Source organism: Triticum aestivum, chromosome 1B (genome assembly GCF_018294505.1).
Source record: "Triticum aestivum cultivar Chinese Spring chromosome 1B, IWGSC CS RefSeq v2.1, whole genome shotgun sequence".
NCBI classification, from domain to species: domain Eukaryota; kingdom Viridiplantae; phylum Streptophyta; class Magnoliopsida; order Poales; family Poaceae; genus Triticum; species Triticum aestivum.
Window position 1 is genome coordinate 595,146,591 of NC_057795.1, and position 18,803 is coordinate 595,165,393.

The following is an 18,803-nucleotide window of genomic DNA, read 5'->3' on the forward strand; positions in this document are numbered from 1 at the left end:
CAATTTTCAATCTTTTGTATCTTTTGAACCGGAACACAAAATTGGGTTTCATTTTCATACTCGTGTTTCTTGTCATGAGGGCTTTCAACAAAGATCCATTTTGAATACATTTTGATGAGTTTTTAAAGTTTCATTAAGTTTCAGTTGAAACTTGATGCAAATGACGACCAAAATCAGAAGTTTTAGAAACTAAAACTTAAAAGTTGATGTGCCCTCGTGCGGTCCAATGACTTTGTAGATCACGAGGCAATATGCGATTGGGCACGGCTAGGCTGGTGCATGCCCCTGCGAATTTGTATGCATTATGCAAGTCTACATCCTTTGCAGAGATCATTGCAAGAACTGCTTATTAGGGGTTGCTAATCTTTGGTCCATAATCAGGTTATAAATGTGATTTTCACAATTATAAAAATGCCATATGCTGATGTCAGCTAACTGAGTAATTATTTCTCAGTGGATTCAAATCTATTCATATACGCTTACACGGTTACTTAAAAAATAGTACACCAAGCTTACTAAGTTTGGGTATAGATGAGCAGATCACATGGCCGTGGGTTGACTTGAATGCGAGTCGGTCAACCGCCACTCGTGGTTGAGCCGCAAGACGTCCATAGATGCTGTGACTGATTGACCATAGACTTTTGGCTTTCCTGGCCTCTTAATGGGGCGTTTGTCACGATGGATAGTGTACGTGCCAGTGATGTCTGTGACTATACTATGTAGTAGTACGAACCTTTGACAAGTTCAAAAAAAAAGTACGAACCTTTGACATTTTGTGACACAACATAACATTAAAAAAAATGAGACCATCCAGAACTAGCCCTTGAAGACATATTTTTATAAAAGAAACTCTAAGCACCGCAGGTCACTCCGTGGCTCGAATACGGGTGGGCTAGATAGCACTGTGCTATCCAAGCAACAGGGTGACACCCTGTTCTCTAACACTACATAGCATTAGGGCATCTCTAACTTGGACGCTCATTCTTCCTTATATATTTGGTGCGATCAGCATACTTTTAGGCCTCTAAAGTAGACATTTATAATGAGCCAGGCACGGGCGTTCGAAGTCTCCCAGTCTGGCTCCAAATCATGGAGCAGTGTAGGGGAGTTCGATCGTCGGGACGACAACCCACACCCTTGCCTTCATCACTTTTTAACCAAACCCCGCCCCTCACTCCCACTCGTCCACTCCTTTCCTCTTGCAAAACCTTAGCCTTCGGCAACCACACCACTTCTGCGGGTACCACTCTGACGTGTCACCACCTCACCGTGACGTTGGACCTAGGAGCTCGGGCTCCAATGCGGGGTGTAGCTCTGTAAAAACGTGGAGAATGAGCGGCGCTAAACATAGGCGAATTCAGGACGGCTGCGGTGCGAGCGCGACACTCCGGCCCGGACGGATGTTGCGGCAGCTGGGGCGGCTCCTGCGACCTTCGTTCCGCCACCATCAGCAACAACGACGACGATGATAGTAGTCCCAATGGCCTCAAAAGTCATGCCTACAAGGTTTTAGGTTTGGATTAGTTTAGATTAATTTTTAATAGTTTGGATGTAATATATATCGAACTAGTTAAATTTCATCAAATTTGCATGTAATAAATCGACCTAGTCTAAATTTCATCAGATTCGTGAGTTTGAACTGCTTGACTTGGAGAAATTTAAGGGATAGCGGTAGGCCTCCAGCCGGTCGGATGTCCACAAACATGTCTGGACATGTCCGCGGAAATTTGAGGGCTTCCTGTTGAGGGTTAGGTGGGAGATGCACTTACCTTTCACTAACGGAAAGAAGTATCCTATGCACATACTATAATAGGGTGGCGTGGGGTCTCACCAGGTTAAAAACAGAGGATGCCCTGCTCGTTGTTGCAAAATTTGGTTGCTATATCTTAGTGAGATTGAAAAGTGACTATTTAAATTAAAAATATAAGAACTAAGAGTAGATATGATTTATTATATAGTTGTAAAATATTCATTCCTATTTATTGAATATAAGTAGCATTAGTTTTCTATGCATGGTTGGATGATAAGGTGGACTTTTCCGCAAGGATGCTTGCATGTTGAGAGAAATAAGTTAGTTGGGATAACCTATTTACTTAGATATAGGATATATGATTCTTTTCCTCCCCTCGCCCCTGCTCCCACTACGAAGACTCACCACCGTCTTCCGCTATCCACCATAGGATTTGTTAGGTTTGGTGGGGTAGGAGTGGATCAAAAGAGATTAATGGGATTACATCCCTTATAAGTCAAAATCCTTAGAAATCCTCCCTAATCTTCCCCAATGCACTTGGTGAGGGGATGAACCAATCAAGGTCTCGGGGTTTAGTGTTGGTAGTTATCGTTCTTCCTCCTACTGCGCAATATGTTGCTATATATGTGTCCACTTATTCTTTTGCAAAAAGGATCAGATCTATTGAAAATACTCATCGGAACTACAAAGAACCTCTAATATAACACAAATTACATCGAGGTCCATAGACCACCGTACGACCATTATCACTCTAGCACAAGCCACCGACGCGTTGTTGCCTACGCTCCCATACTAAAGCCGGCCTGACCCTGTCGATGATAGCCGACAGTGTTCGTGCACGTGCCCCTAAGTAGTAGCGCCCCAGAGCCACAATCGTCGTCCTTGAATCCTTGAATCGAGATGAAGAACCTGACACCACATCTTACCATTGTGTACACAGGACGAGGAACCTTAACATTGTCGTCCCGAAGAGCTGACATGAATCTATACCAGAGCGTCGTCTCATCCGTCCCAATAGACGAACTTGCGAAGGATCGAAGCCTAGAATCCGCTGCCTAAAACCCTACCTATCTACTAGCCGGAGCTGGGGCACTAGAAATTAATCCTCTCCCTACCACCAGCGACTGGAGCAGCAGGCGGAGGAGAGGTGAATCCACGGGCTCGTCGGCGGAGGTCGACGGGAGAAAGACTTCCCATAAAAACCTTGCGAAAGGGGAAAGAAAAGTTGTAAAGGTCTACCAGAAAGTGCTACAACAAGAAGGGGCACACCCTAGGCTATCATTATTTATTTATTTTGGATCTGTAGTAAATATTTTGTGATTTAATTGGGATGTTTGATATTAGAATTTCAACTTACCGTAGTGGTGTCGAATGTTCATCGTCTACCAAACTATTTATTTAACACTTGTACTAATATGCATTTTGGCTTTCGAAGTTTGTACTTCTTGTTTTTAAGAACTTTTTTATCCATGAAAGTATCAAATATTTAATTTTTATTTATTCATTGGAATTTTTTATATTTTGGTCAACAAGGGTGAAGGGGCGATGCTTTAACTCTCTTTCCTTGAACATATTTCAGAATCCACGTGAAAAAATGACCCAAAAAACAATAAGAAAATATCAAACGGCAAAATAAGCAAAACTTGCCGAACAGAAAAATTCCACCTAAGCATACCATTATATTAGGCAGAGGATACAACTCAGCTTAGCCATGTTGATTGCAATAAGGTTCATGTTGCAAAGCACTGAGTGCAACAGGATGCTTGTTGCGAAGGTTCAACAAGTAGATTAGCTTGTTGTGAAGAAAGAAAGAAAACTGTTCGAGTGATTGCAACAAGGCTCATGTTGCAAAGTGCTTAGTGCAACTCGAGGCTTGTTGCAAAGGCTCAGTGGCTCACTCGTGTTACAAAGCTCTTAGTGCAGCACGAGACTTGTTGCAAAGGCTAAGTGGCTCACGAGAATGGATCGGACGGCTATCCGTGACTCCATCGAACGACGGCCGGCCGGGTGGTCGATCTTCTAGGATTATCATCTGGCCGACGCTAAGCACACCATATATTGTTTTGTTCCCTGAATATATGCTGAACAGTTCCATGGGAAGTCAACTCTCGGCCCATGTTATTCACACAAATTTTGCCAAAGAAATGGCCACCAACCACCATGGATAGAAAAGGCCCCCCATCAGCCACTCGCGCACCGCACTGTGCAAGTTGTGGACGCATGCATGTGCTGACCCGGTTAATCATGCATGATGGCGTTGATGTGATCATTATAGTCGCTAATGACAGCCTGATCAGTGCCTGACAGGGTTGGCTTTCATGCTTAGTTATATACATGGACTCATGCATCGAGCCAAGAATCAACCACATATATCTTTTGAGCAACGAAACATATATACAATGTTCCGTTAGCTGCTCTTGCATGTGTAGTAGAGCAATCAACTTCGCCAACGATGGCGTCTGATTGGCCGTGGGTGCTGCTTCTTTGTGTCATGGCCGCTGCTCCCGGCAGTGTGTTCCAAGCCGGCGCTCAGCCTGACAACAAAGGTATGCATACTCGCTCAGTATTTATTAGAAATTTGGAGTTAACATTCTTACTACATGTTCCGCAAATCACACAACGCAGTGAATTGATCACCGTGCCGTCTAATGCAGGATTCATACGGGCTACGACGTGGACTATAGCACCCAACTCTCGTCTGCCCCAGACGCTGGCTTCACCGATGCCGGCACAAACCATGTCATCTCGTCCGAGTTCGTCAGGCCATCCATGGCCAAGAGCTGGTACAGTTTGGCTAATTTTTTTTAATAATACATTTTTTTAATAAATTCGAGAAATGTTACGCCATTTAGATTTATTTCAAAAATAATACTGCATCGGCTTGGGGGAAGCCGATTGGCTTCTATCGGCCACCTGTAAGCCGAGTGGGCCTAGTCGGCTACCGGCAAGCCGATTAGTGGCTGGTACGGCTAGGTGCCCATACAGTCGGCCAGCGGTAAGCCGATTAGTGGCAGCTAGCCGCATGCAGTCGGCCGATAAGTGGCTATATGCCTGATGGACGGATGGGTGCAAGTGGGATGCTACTGCTTCGTATTTTAATCGCTTCTTCTTCCTTGTTTATTTTTCGTACTGGTATTTTCTGTGACCGGCTGGTTGGTTAATTTAGCTGCTACCTTAGCTAGCTCACATGGCTGTCAAGGTGCTCACCACGAGGGACCAGATGCCGAGCTGCCGGTACCAGCGGCTCCGCGGCGAGCTCTGCAGCGACGACCTCTGCGGCTGCGGAGGAGGTTGTCGGGGAAGAAGGCGGTGCCGGAGCTGTTCCGGATGGCGCAGCGTAGGCGTAGGGTGATGCTGCTGATGCGGCTGGCCCTCCTGGCGCCGGCGCGGCGGGCGGCCGCGCTGCTGATGCGGCTGGTGCGGCGAAACGCGTGCGCGGCCGAGTGTCCCGCTCCGCCAGCGGCGGCGCTAGCCGGACCACCAGGCTGCGGGCCTCTCCGCCGGCTCCGCCGCCGGCTCCCCCTGCTGATCGTCTCAACAACTACACACCATCGATAGCGCGCGGCTGGCCATCGTTCATAAACTAGCAAATCATCTTCCCAATACTGTAATCATGCGTTGCATGTATGGCTCGAGCTAGCAAAGCATCTTCACGATGCTGTAATCACGCGTTGCATGTAAGGATTAAAATACAAGGCGGTAGCATCCCACTTGCACCCATCCGTCCATCAGGCATATAACCACTTATCGGCCGACTGCATGCGTAGCTGCCACTAATCGGCTTACCGTTGGCCGACTGCATGCGCACTTGGCCGACCAGCCACTAATCGGCTTACCGGTGGCCGACTGGGCCCACTCGGTTTACTGGTGGCCGACTGAAGCCAATCGGCTTCCCCAGGGCCGATGCCGTATTATTTTTAAAATAAATCTAAACGGCATAATATTTCTCAAATTTGCTAAAAATAATATATTATTTAAAAAAAATTAGCTACAGTTTGCGCAGATTCGCGAGCGGCACTGAGGAACTGCTACAAGCTTGGCTTGCTCGTGCCCGGGCTCAAGTACCTGATCCGGCCAGATTCAAGTACGGCAACTACGACGGTCTCAACCATCCGCCAGTGTTCGATCTCCATATCGGCGTCAACTACTTGCACACCGTGAACATCTCGCAGCCAGATGAACCGATAATGGTGGAGGCCGTCGTCGTCGTGACGGATGACTTCGTACAGGTTTGCCAGGTTAACACCGGGGATGGGACGCCCTTCATTCAAAGCCAGTCCTGAGATTTTGGGGGCCCAGGACGAAAATACAATTTGGGGCCCTTAATAAACACATCATAGTAAAATAATATATATATATATATATATATATATATATATATATATATATATATATATATATATATAGATACATACATACATACTAGCACACATGCCCGTGCGTTGCAACGGGAGAAAAAAAAATCCAAATGCCCCCAATAAACATTAAAACATGTTCAAGACCCCACAGCTCCACGTCCGTTCTTTGAAAGTGGGAACATGAGTGAAACGGGGTGGATAGGGGATATAAGATCAACAAGTAGAAAAACATTCCTTGTTTTACTATCATTCCTAACAAAATGATCTATAGATAAAATTGTACAGTATTCTAAATAAGTGTATAGCTACAAAGAAAATGATCATATATAGTAGAATGTGTACATTATCTAGCCAACCATTTTGTAATGATATGTTCACAAACTTTAGTTGTATTATTATTATTACTGGCTCGTGTATCATTCTCTCCCATAGAAATCATACAACAAAAAGCTTGAGAACGCAAATGACCAACATACTCTAAATCAGTTCTCATACACACACTCTATAATATAAAATCAGACCATATATTTGTAATGAAGCTATCTATAACATTGTAATGGGATTAAAATTAGCTAGCTAGTATCGTATGTCTGCAAACTTGTCATCTTAATTATGCAAAAACAAAAAATCTGAAGCTAGCGGAGCAGAAATGGTTTGGTGCCCCTTGGGTTGTTTTCTTGTCCTAACATAACATGGAGGATGTACCAAGGGTTCAGCATTGAGCTTTGATTTACCTCCATTATCCCCGTGATACTGGTGTTTGTGATGAACTAAATAGACAATTTGTTGTGCTGGGATGATTCATGATGGATAGATAAGATGATCTTCGCAACAACTACCATCATGCATGAGCCATGGGTAACATCCAAAATTTTCCAAAGCAGCCATGTTTTTATGTCTATTCTGTTGCTTATTTCCCTCTGAAAATTGACAAACATCCACACTTCTAGTCTTATATCCCTATGAAAATCTATTTAACATACACAAATCTGCTTTTGGAGTAATAAATTATAACCCATAAATAAGAAAAAATTAACTTAATTAGTTTTACCAATCTACATAACAAAATTTGATTTATCCATTACCGATTAACTGTAACAACACAGAAAATCAAGTCGCACACTCACACCTCAAATCTTGAGGCATACGCAGTCTGTTGAAGCCTCAAACATAGAACCATGTCATGTGAACTTCCAATAGAAAATTAGGACTCCATTTGCCTGTTTGATCCTTACCAGTTTATTAGTTCCGTATCTGTCAATTCCATGATCTTCCACAATGCTTCCAACCGCTTCATAACTCCTGTCGGTCCCTCGAGGTGGAAATTTTCACGCTGAGATGCAACAGAATTTATATCATGCATTAAGTCATGCAAAAATACCAACCTAACATATGCCAGTATGGTTTGACATAGATACAAATTACCATCCTTCTCAGTAGCATCTCAAAACACCAAAAGGCATCTGGATCATCCTCGTATAGAACAACAAAAGAGGAAACCAGATCGCTCATACCTATACTCAACTTGTACCATTTAGGCAGTTTAAATAATTAAAGCAAAATGATGCAATGCTCCATTGAAATGCAAACCTTGACAGTATCCAGGGGAGGGATCAACCCATGCATAAAATGGAAGTATATCTGACAAACCTTCAGCCGCCGCTTGAACCCCGCAGGTCGCCGCCCATGGAGCCGCTCGTCGTCAGCCCCTCTAGAATCGCCAGATCCAGCCGCCTCCGCTCCATTACCGGTGTCGGGCCTTGCGAGCTCCTCCCCTCATCCTCCTACATCGACCCGAGCCGCCATGGACGGCCGCTGTGTCCGCGTTGACTGCGGGCGAACGCGCGCGTCCGACACATATGGCCCCGCCTCCGCGCCTCCCCTCCTGCTCCTCTCGTCCGCCATGTGCTCGCCGTCGTCGTCCTGCTCCCGATCAGATCGGGAGCGCCGCCGCTCGATCTGCAGCACAAAAAGAATATCAAACAGTTTTTTCTTAACTCAAATATAGTTCACGCGGGTTAATTTATTGTTTCATGTGCACATATTGATCAAATAAATTCCTCCAATCTAGTTAATTGTACTGCTGGATTTTGGTGGTCATTCTGAATGTACAGATTTGTTGTGAGAATCTGTGAACTAATATGGATCTGTTGATGAACTATAACTTAGCACTATATCTGGTTCTTGCTATCAGTTTTATTTTGGTCATCCAAGTGAATATATACACCAGTCATGCAGCCACAGTCTGCACTATTTGGTTAATGAGAATGGGAGGAGCACAACACTGACCCCATCGCTTATCTAAGCCAGCTTCAGGTCCACCATGGCCACCTACACCGAGCACCATATCACGTCCCCGAGCTTAGTTGTCGATTCATCTACACCAACTCAATCACCACAAACAGGGATACAATCAGATTTAATAAGAGATAGCTCCATGACCATGAGGAAAGCACGAACCGTGGGACCAGCCCATAGGCGGCCGCGCTGGAGCACATCCGGTCGTCCGCGTACCCAAGAGCTAATCGGGGCAAGGTGGTCGATGTTGGGCGACTGCAGCGACGGCCATGTAACCGGGACGCGAGGAAGAAGGAATCGGTAGGCGGTGTGATGCCCTCGTCCTCCGGTGTGTAGTCCGATCTGTCCCCGTCATCCCCGTCCCCTCCTCCGCCGCCTCCACCTCCCTCTCATACTCCTACTGGCTCCTCTGTCGCCTCCACCTTCCTCTCCTCCTCCTCCTACCAGCTCCTTCGCTGTCTCCACCACCCTCTCCTCGTCCTACCACCTGTTGCCCGTGGCGGCGCGGAGTGTGCTGAGCAGCCCGTCGCAGTCGGCGGCACGCGCTCGAGACGGCCGGCGTGATCCCGGAGCGCGGCGGCCTGGGCCTCGACGTCGGCAAGCTGCACGCGGAGGACTCGGAGACACGGGGAGGAGGGCGCGACGGACGATGCGGGCCGGCGGTGGGGAGGCAGCGGATCCAGATGGGGGTGCGAGGCGTGGTCGATTGACTTGGGGGTGGTTTTTTTTTGTCAAGCGTGTCCACGCGTGGGGCAAAAATCCAAAACGTTTTTTCCACGGGTGGACTGCGGGATCAATTATTAAAAATCAAAGGGAGGTTTTCGGAAAAACAGCACGACGGTGAACCCGGAGACCCAATCCGTACTTTATTATTAGGGAGAGATATATATATATTTATAACACTACAATGCATTGAAAATCAGGATGCATACCAATTAATTTATGCATATTACCCATAGTTTTAAATAGCGCGCTAAGCATCTTAGCGCCGGACCTTTTCCAAATGCTATAGCGTGCTATAGCGGAGCTATAACACGCTATTTGAAATGTTTTTTCATTTGTTTGGACCAAAGTCTCTTAGCGCAAGACCTTTTGTAAACGCTATAGCGTGCTATAGCGGAGCTATAGCGGGCTATTTGAAACAGTATTACCTTAAAAATTTTCTTTTAACATTCGTCAACGCAAAGTCACTTATGATGGAGTCAATGTCAATCTCATCCAATAATTTCTTCTCAATGCACAATGTAGCCAAATCATTTAACCTCTCCTGAGTCATTGTTGACCTCAAATAATTCTTCAACAGTTTCAGCTTTGATTTTTTTTTGAGCCGATACGACCATCACAAGGACGGTAAATAAGATGCGATAAACAAGGACGGTAAATAAGATTATGAGATATTTGGATTACGATCAACTTCTATGACATGCCCAAAAATCTTCATAGCAAGCATTACGCCATCTCGCAAAGTGAATCTCATAATCTTCAATTCAGAAATAAAATCATATACCTCGACATTAGACGAACCATCAAGAGAGAATGTTTCCTTTTCCTTTTATTGCTATCCGATGCATACGTCTTGTTTCTCGGCGGCATCCTAACCCACAATCCTGAAAAAGGTATTAAACAGTGCCACATACACATCAAGGAACTGCAAATCACAAATATAATATACCTGATTTTGACCTGATGGTTGAATTCGTGAGAGCGTTAGTCGGTGTGTTGTTTACAGCGCAAGTCAGGGAGCAATTGACCAAGCGTGACGATGGGGTCCCATGAACTGAAATCAGCGGTGGACTAGATTAGGAAGATGATGAGAAGGGAATTAGGAATTAGCAAGAGCCGGGCGGCAGACTTGCAGTACGGCGTGTCGGCGTCCGGTGCCGGCGGCCTAGGCTGGGAGCTCGGGAAATCACGATCGCCCTCTTTTTAGGTCAAGCCGTGAAGGGATAGCATATCGTTGTTTTTTTGCGTGAAGGATGAAGGAAGTGATCGCTAATCAAGGCGCCCATGTCGCTAATCATGCCGCTGCTGCTCGTTTGGCTTGCAATCCTGTGCGTGTGCGTGAAGGCTGAAAGGCTCACCTAGGCTGAAAGGCTCACCTTTGACTGTTTTTTCTGACACGAGCCTACCTAGTACCTGGGTGGGGGCCCCTAACTTGTGGCCCCCCCCCCGCCCCACTCAGGGCCGGCCCGGCCTTCATTTCTGGCCTGGATCTGAGGCCGCTGAAGATGACGCTGTACCCGCAGGCAACCACGGCGCAGGGGCTGGTCCTATTGCACAGGCTCAACTTCGGCCTGATAGATGACAGCGCCGTCGTCAGGTATCCCGACAATTCACACACCGTATATGGATGCCTTGGGGTAAGATCGTAGACGCAACTGTGATATCGACCCTGAAGGAGTTAATTTCAAGGAAGTACCACACTTGGGCAGTTGTAACGGATCAGTACCACTATTTAGATTTTTTGCAAGTCAGTACCATGTGAAAGAACATGCAGTGCCCCCATGTTTGGTTTTGGTAATTAATGACAATCTCTATGGACTAATGGTTTCCTTGAGTTATATTTGAAGGATTTGTCCATAGGCATTTCTTGTTGTCCATGTGTTGGTTTCAAGGAGTTTATGAGTTGACCAAGGTGCTATTAAGGAATTATCCAAATATTGGTCATGTGAGTGTTGAGCTTATTGCAAGCATGTCTTGAAGAAGAAGATTGTGTGATCATTCATGTTTACCTTCAAGACATCATCCAAATGAAGAGAGTTGGAAAGATTCAAGGTTGATCAAGACTAAGTCAAGAGTGAATCAAGTTGATCAACTCACAAAGCGTAGAAGATGTACCGAGAGGGATCAAGTGATCCCATGGTATGGTAAGCATTGTCCATTGCACTTTGTGTACTAACCCATAGTCTATGTGAGAGTTCTATGTGGGGTTAGGTACGTGTCCATGGGCTTGCGTCAACAGGAAGATATCCTACAACCCATGGAAAGGATGACATCAAGTGGTGATCGTCATTATGATTGTCGTGTGCAAGTTCAAGTGGAGCATCACGAAGAGATCAAGTACTTGAATCTTGCCATCCTTTGTGGTGTCAATGGTCTTGTGAAGATGTGCCGAAGAGAGGCTCACCCATAGTGGACTATGGGGGGAGCAATCATCTAGTCTTCATCGAGCCAACCCAATCAAGAAAGGTGGTCCAACTTGAGGGAGTCAAGATCGGCATCATCTAGCTCAAGTGGACCATGCGCAAGGCAAAGGTTTGCCCTTGATAGGTTTTTTCTTTTACCGGTCTCGTGGTGGTAGTTGGGAGACCAGGTTATAGGATCGTTTGTCGTACTATCAAGGGGGGCTCTCAAGTTGGTAGCTTGATCGTATCGTTAGTAGAGATCTCAAACCATTGCATCCTTGCATCATGTTTCTTGGTTCTTGTTTGCTTCTCTTTGTGAGTCTTAGAGCTTATGGTCATCTTGATGACAAGCTTGAGTTCATCGAAAACGGAGTTCGCATGCGTCTTCTATGATGTTTTCGGTGTTGGAGGTTTTACCGGTCTTATCCGAGGAAGGGTTCTCACCTTTTTCTTATGGGCCTTTCCTATTTTGCTTATTATTGATATTTCTTTCAAGATTGTGTTAGCCCTTGTTGCTAGCTTTCCAACAAACTTGGTTTCATCGAATTCAGAGCTCGTATGCGATAGTTGTGGCTGTTTTGATATTGCCTGTTCTACATAGAGAGGTTGTACCACCCCATAGAGAGGTTGTACCGGTTGACCGGTACAACCGGTGTTTGGAGCAGTTGTACCGCTCCAGAACTGGTCCGGAGGTTGTACCGCTCTACCACCGGACTAGCTTATGTTGTGGTGCGGTTGTTGGCCGGTTGTTCCGCTTATTGCCTGTTACCTGTTGTACCGGTGCTCATAGCGGTTGTACCGCTCCTACGTCTTTCTGCACATAACGGGCATATTCGTGGGGACCTATTTAAGGGCGTCTTCTTCCCCAATGGTTCCCCATCTCTTGAGCTCATTTTTGCCCCCATTGTTGACCTTCTTTGAGCTTGTTAACTCTCAATCCCTCCATGGATTCTTGCTAGTTTTTGAGGGAAAAGAGAGAGGAGATCTAGATCCACACTTCCACCAATCACTTTCTCCTCTATGTGAGGGGAACCCCTTGGATCTAGATATTGGATTTCTTTGTGTTCTCCTTCTTGTTCTTCCTCTCACTTTCCTCCCTAGCATTAGTTGCTTTGGTGGGATTTGAGAGAGAAGGACTTGGGCACTCTGTGTGCCCTTGCCATTGCATTTGTGCATCGGTTTGAGTTCTCCATGGTGATACGTGGAAGTTACAAGTTGAGAAGCTTATTACTCTTGGGTGCTTGGTACCCTTGAGCTTGTTCCTCTTGGGTGCTTGGGCGCCCTAGACGGTTGGTGGTGTTCGGTGCTAAATCATTGTGGTGTAAAGCTCCGGGCAAGCGTCGGGGTCTCCAATTAGATTGTGGAGATCACCCCGAGCAATTTGACGGGTACCGGTGACTGCCCCCAAGGGTTGCCAAAGTGTACGGGTTCGGTGACCGCCCTCAAGGGTCCCTTAGTGGAATCACAACATCTTGCATTGTGCGAGGGCGTGAGGAGATTACGGTGGCCCTAGTGGCTTCTTGGGGAGCATTGTGCCTCCACACCACTCCAAACGGAGATTAGCATCCACAAGGGTGTGAACTTTGGGATACATCGTCGTCTCCGCGTGCCTCGATTATCTCTTACCCGAGCCCTTTACTTATGCACTTTACTTTGTGGTAGCCATATTGTTCTTTGTCATATATCTTGCTATCACATAGTTGCTTATCTTGCTTAGCATAAGTTGTTGGTGCACATAGGTGAGTCTAGTTGTTGTAGGTTTTGTGCTTGACAAATTAACCATTAGGTTTATTCTGCATTTGTTCAAGCCTAAATCGTAATTATTTTAAAGCGCCTATTCACCCCCCCTCTAGGCGACATCCTCGATCTTTCAATTGGTATCAGAGCCTCATCTCAGTTTCTTGGGCTTAACCGCCTAGAGAGTAAAGATGTCGACTAGGGGATTAGGATTCTCTGACACTCTTAGTTTCAATGGCACAAATTTTGATGTTTGGGTAATTTGCATGCTTAATCACTTTGGGGTCATGGACCCAAATTTAGAGAGAATTGTAGATATGGGTTTTTCTCCTCCAAAGGATCCCCAAAGATTATCTTTAGAGGATGAGAAAAACTCTTATCTCAATGCTCAAGCTTCTAATGTGCTTTTCGATGCTTTGAGCAATGTAGTTATATTTCAACTCATGCCGTTCCGGGACGCTCATGAGTTATGGACAAATCTTCAAGATAAATATGGTGTGTCCAAGATTTGTAAGGATGATCATTCTCCCTCCACCTCCGGCCGTGTTGCGTTCTCAACTTCTTCTACTTCACCTACATGTGGTTTTCCACAAGGTAATGACATGGTGAGTAGTGGTGTTCATTGCAATATGATAGTGGGCTTATTGTTGATAATCCTTCATCACTTTCTTATTGCAATGCTTCATCTTTGGACTTTAGCACTTCGAGCACTCCAACTGTTTCACATGCTTGTGTTGATAGTCCTTACATATCATGTAGAAATTGCTTGACTAAATCTCATGATGATATGCTTGCTATATCTTGTTGCCATGATAAAAATGCATGTATTTCCTTGAGTTGTTGTGCTAACAATGTAGAGGAAACCGAACACTCCATGGAACAAGATGTGGTGTTTAATGGTGCCTCAAGGGATCCTACATCATCATCTATTGCTTTTTGCCTTATGGCTAAGGCGTCAAAGGTATCTCCTACTTTGTACCCCAATATGTCTCTTGATGATGATGTTGATGCTAATGATGATGAGGATAATGATGAAGAGAATGATAATGTTGCCTCCTTAAAAACTAAGGGGGAAATGATTTTTAAAGCTCTTCATAAAAATAAAATTGCTCGTTCCAACTTCATGGAAATAATGTCCATTGCCATTGATGGCAAGAAATACATTGAGGAGTTGGAATCTCATCTAGAGGAGCATGAGGCCACCATTGAGAAAATGGAAGCTCATGGGCGTGATTACGCAAATGAGATCGCCGAGCTATCTCAAGCTCTTGAACATGAACAAACCACCTCCGAATCTCTTGAGGAGACTTTTGCTATAGAATTATCTAGAGTGAGGGAATCTCATGATAGAGCTCTTGAGGTGGCCAATGATTTCAAAACTAAAAATGCTAAGCTTGAAGTTTCTCATGCTAGACTCCTCGAGGATTTTGAGCACCTCGAAAATGGCTCAAGGGTCATCAAGGGTGAGCTCATCAAACTCACCGAGTCTCATGCCAAACTTAAAGCTTCTTATTTAAAAGAGCTTGCCAAGTTGTCTTCTCCTATTTTTGTAAATGATGATGCTTGTGCTACTAACTCTATTACTTGTGAAGCATCCATTTGAAGGAGAATGTTGAGCTACGGGCTCAACTTGAGGTGCTATCTAGCAATTATGGGAAATTGGAAGAAAGTCATGAAAAGCTCTCAAGCTCTCATGATGATCTTCTAGCATCCCATAGGGTGCTAAAGATAGCTCATGAGGCCATGATTGCTAAGGTAACATCTAGTGAGACTCATGTGGATACTAGCACTACTTCTAGTCAAAATAGTATATTGTCATGTGCTAGTCCTTGTAATTCATCTACTCACAATGTTGGTACATCTTGTGATGAATTGCTTTGCTTGCCTTGTTGCTCTAAGATGAAGCTTATACTTCCTCTAGTACTTGTTTTGAGACTAACCATGTAGAGGAAATCAAAGAGCTCAAGGCCCAAGTCACTTCTTTGAAGAAAGACTTGGAAAAGAGTCATCAAGGGAAATCCACACTCAACAATATCTTAAGTGTGCAAAAATCCCCCAATGACAAAGGTGGACTTTGATTCAACTCCAATAAGAAGAAGAAGTCCAAGATGAACAAAAGGAAGGTCCAAGAACAAGTCAAGAATTCGGCCAAGATTGTTTGCTTCAAGTGCAAAGTAGAAGGGCATCATGTTAGATCTTGCCCATTGAAGAAGAAGGCCATTAGTGTCAAGCAACAAGGGAATAGGGCATAAGTTCAATCTCATGCTCAACCTCAAGTTAAAGAAAGGCCTCTTCCCAAGAAGACTCAAGTTAATGCTTCTCTTGTTGAGAAATCAAGTGAGAAGAAAGTGAAGAGTAGACGTTGCTACTTATGTTGTAAGAAAGGCCACGTCGCTTCTTCATGCACTAGTGGTAACTTATTCAACCCAATTACTATTGATGATATCTATTCTCTTGGGAAGGATAAGGTCGGCAATGTGTTTGCCAAGTTTGTTGGTACTCAAAGTGGTGTCAAGAAAAGAACCATTTGGGTTGCCAAGCCTATTGTGACTAACCTCTTAAGACCCAACTTGGTTGGGGACCAACAAGCTCAAACTTGATCAATAGGTGTTGTTGGAGGGCATTGGAGACTTGGCTACATTATGAAGAATTAAGGGGACTTCATCATTCTTATTGTCTCAAGCCAAGTCAATTGGATTGTCAAGTTTCTATCTTATATTCAATGTGCCTCCTTGCGGTAACTTGTACTTAAATTGTTTACATTGAAAGTTACTTTCCCCTATGCATGTGTTGGTTTTCTTCCTTGCATGTGTTTGTATATATTGTGCTTCCAACTTGCTTATCTTGAGCAATCAAGTATGTGTGTGTTGGTTTGCACATCATGTACGTGTGTGTCGTGCGTTGAGCCTTTTCGCTTCTTGTGTGTATCCTAGTTGGCTCATGTGAGAGATTAATGGAACATCCCATTTTGGGGGAGTGATGTGCTTTGTGCACCTCACAATCCTATAAATGTGTGTACATGAGGAATACCATCTAGTATTGATATTACAAGATTATCTAGCCGCTAGGTGATATATCTCTCATGAGAAATTCAAATTCTAAAAATTCCATTGATTATCTCGTGTTGGATCCTCTTATTGCCTCTTGTTAAGTTCTTACTGGTATCACATTATGGGGGAGTAATATGCTATGTGCATATTACAATCCTAGAAAATGTGTACATTTGAGATAGTGTCTCCTAGAATTGATATTGTAAATTATATTGTTCCTAGGTGGCATGTTAGCTCTACAAGTTGCAATTTGCTTGTGTTTGTTGTGAAGATGATGTTGGATATCCTTGTTATCTACCACCGGGAATTATTTCCAAATACTTCTTGTCTTTTGACAATTGGTAGTCACTTATGTGTGGTAGAATTTATTGATCATCTTTACATTGGCTTTTGTTTTTATTTGCCTTTTCTCTTGCCAAGGTTTGTGTCAACTCCCGTTGTGTTCCATACCACTTGTGGATCTTGTTAATTTCTTGTTCTTGTCTAGTGTTTTCTAGATATAGTGAAAGTGGTGATCCTACATTGTGAATTTTGTATTCAATTGCATATTCTCTATAATGCACAACTCGTGGGGGAGCTATCCTATTTTCTATAAAACACCAATCTTGTGATCTATTTTAAGTGTGTGTTGGTGGACGGCAAGCCATTTCTTTTTGCTACTTGTGCCATCATGAAACTTTGTAGAGAGCTTGGTTTGTTTGGAACCATCCTATCTTTTGGGAGTTTGATATAATTTTGTGTGTTCCAATGGATATCTCATTCCTTGATGTATTTTTAATGATATCTTCCAAGTGATGATTTATCTATTTGGTATCCTTTTTCACTTGGCATTTTGTTTTCATTTGGTTTCGGTTCTTGAAACTTTTGAGCATGCATGTTTACTTCATGTATTTTATTTGGCATGCTTTCTTTCTTTGACCCAATATATAGGGGAAACTCCACCAAGTCTCAAATTGGATGAGATGTGCATGATATTAATTTTCATATCTATATTCACATATTTATGTGGAGTTTGTCCTATGTATTGGTGTTTCTAACTATGTGGTCCCAATGAGTTTGGGTACCGTTTAGTTTGTTTTGTTATTCTAGGAACATTTGGAGGTGCATTGGATGCTCGATCGGCTCACTCACAAGGAAGGTGTTTCCACCATGTGCTTATTGGAGTCAAGCTAGGATGATCAATGAACTACCATATACCTTCAATTGGTATCTTCTACATCCTTCCAATGGTATCTTGGTAACAAGTATCATTATCTACTTCATGCACACATTTCTTGCATCAACCTTGTGTAGGTTGTATCATGGCATGTAATTCATTCTTTCTTGTGATACTTGTTTCCTTTCACAAAGCATCCCAACAATGATCTCATGTTGCTAGTTGTGATGTCTTTGATGGTTGTGTGGTAGGAATTCATTTATATACAATAAGACCATATCTAGCCATGTGCTATGCTTCCAAGCAAATATCTTATTGGTATATGTATGACTTCCTTTTGGATATCTTATTCCTTCGTGCTGTAACTATGTCGGGTGTACATCCTTCTTTGTAGACATATATCATCATGATTTTGTCTACCTAGAACCTTATACATCTGAGAGAAGTTACATCTTTAGTTGATATCCTTATTCTTTCACGTCCACCTTTTCTTTGTAGTTATGTGAAAGGATTTATCTTGAGTGCGAATCTTATATCGTTGCATCTTGAAGCACTCTATTGCGGTGAAGATATTTTTTCTCTTGCTTATCTTTACGAGGCTTTGCCATCTTAATTGGTAACCCTCGTCTTGATGAGACCTTCATCTTCTATCTTTACCATGGGTTGTCACAAGCATAGGTTCTCTTTTGCTTATTAGTAATCTTGTGAACCCATTTGCTGTTGTGTGTGGGAATGATAGGCCTTGCACCATGTGCCTCATTCTTTCAAGACTATGTTGATGCTTAATGCTCATCCTAATTTTTAGTCTTCTCAAGTGCTTCGCCATGACTCACACACATCATTTTGGTTGAGCCTATTCTTAAGATGCCTCTTTTACATGTTGCTCAACCATGTGCTTATTGCAAGCGCTAGGCTTTGTTTCCTATATGCTCACTTGCACTGGTTGTGAGTTTCTATTGATTTTGGGGGAGCTATGATCCTATTTTGTGCACCATGTATTCACATACAAAAATTCTTATGTGTGCACAAATCATGGGGAGCTTCTCTTGTTTCTTTAGAACACTCCTTTGCGCTTATCATAATATCTTTATTCTTGTGGCATGTAGGATCATTGGTCTAGTTGGTTCAATTGATATCCGTTGATTGCTTGCTTCAATTGCTATCTTCCGATTGCTTGTGTCTCTCTTTGTTATGTCTTTGTGGCATTTCTTTTTGTTGCAATCTTTGGGCCTCAATATAGTTTGTCTTCCTCCATGTATTGGCAGTTGGATATGTGTATTGCATTCCTCTCTCTTGTTGAGAAATACACAATTTTTGGAGGAACACTTT

At 43.8% G+C, this 18,803-nt stretch overlaps 1 long non-coding RNA gene across 2 annotated transcripts; it reads right to left on the reverse strand.

Annotated features, from left to right (window-relative positions):
• Positions 1 to 7,130: 7,130 nt before the first annotated feature.
• LOC123096560 (uncharacterized) lies at positions 7,131 to 8,816 on the reverse strand. 2 transcript variants are annotated; one of them, XR_006446658.1, is made up of 5 exons: positions 8,569 to 8,816; positions 8,398 to 8,486; positions 7,759 to 8,067; positions 7,534 to 7,622; positions 7,131 to 7,441 (listed from the first exon to the last, which is right to left on the reverse strand). It is a non-coding gene; the product is annotated as an uncharacterized lncRNA (long non-coding RNA). The 2 variants fall into 2 exon arrangements; XR_006446659.1 differs by having other exon boundaries at positions 7,699 to 8,067.
• Between the last annotated feature and the right edge of the window lie 9,987 nt (positions 8,817 to 18,803).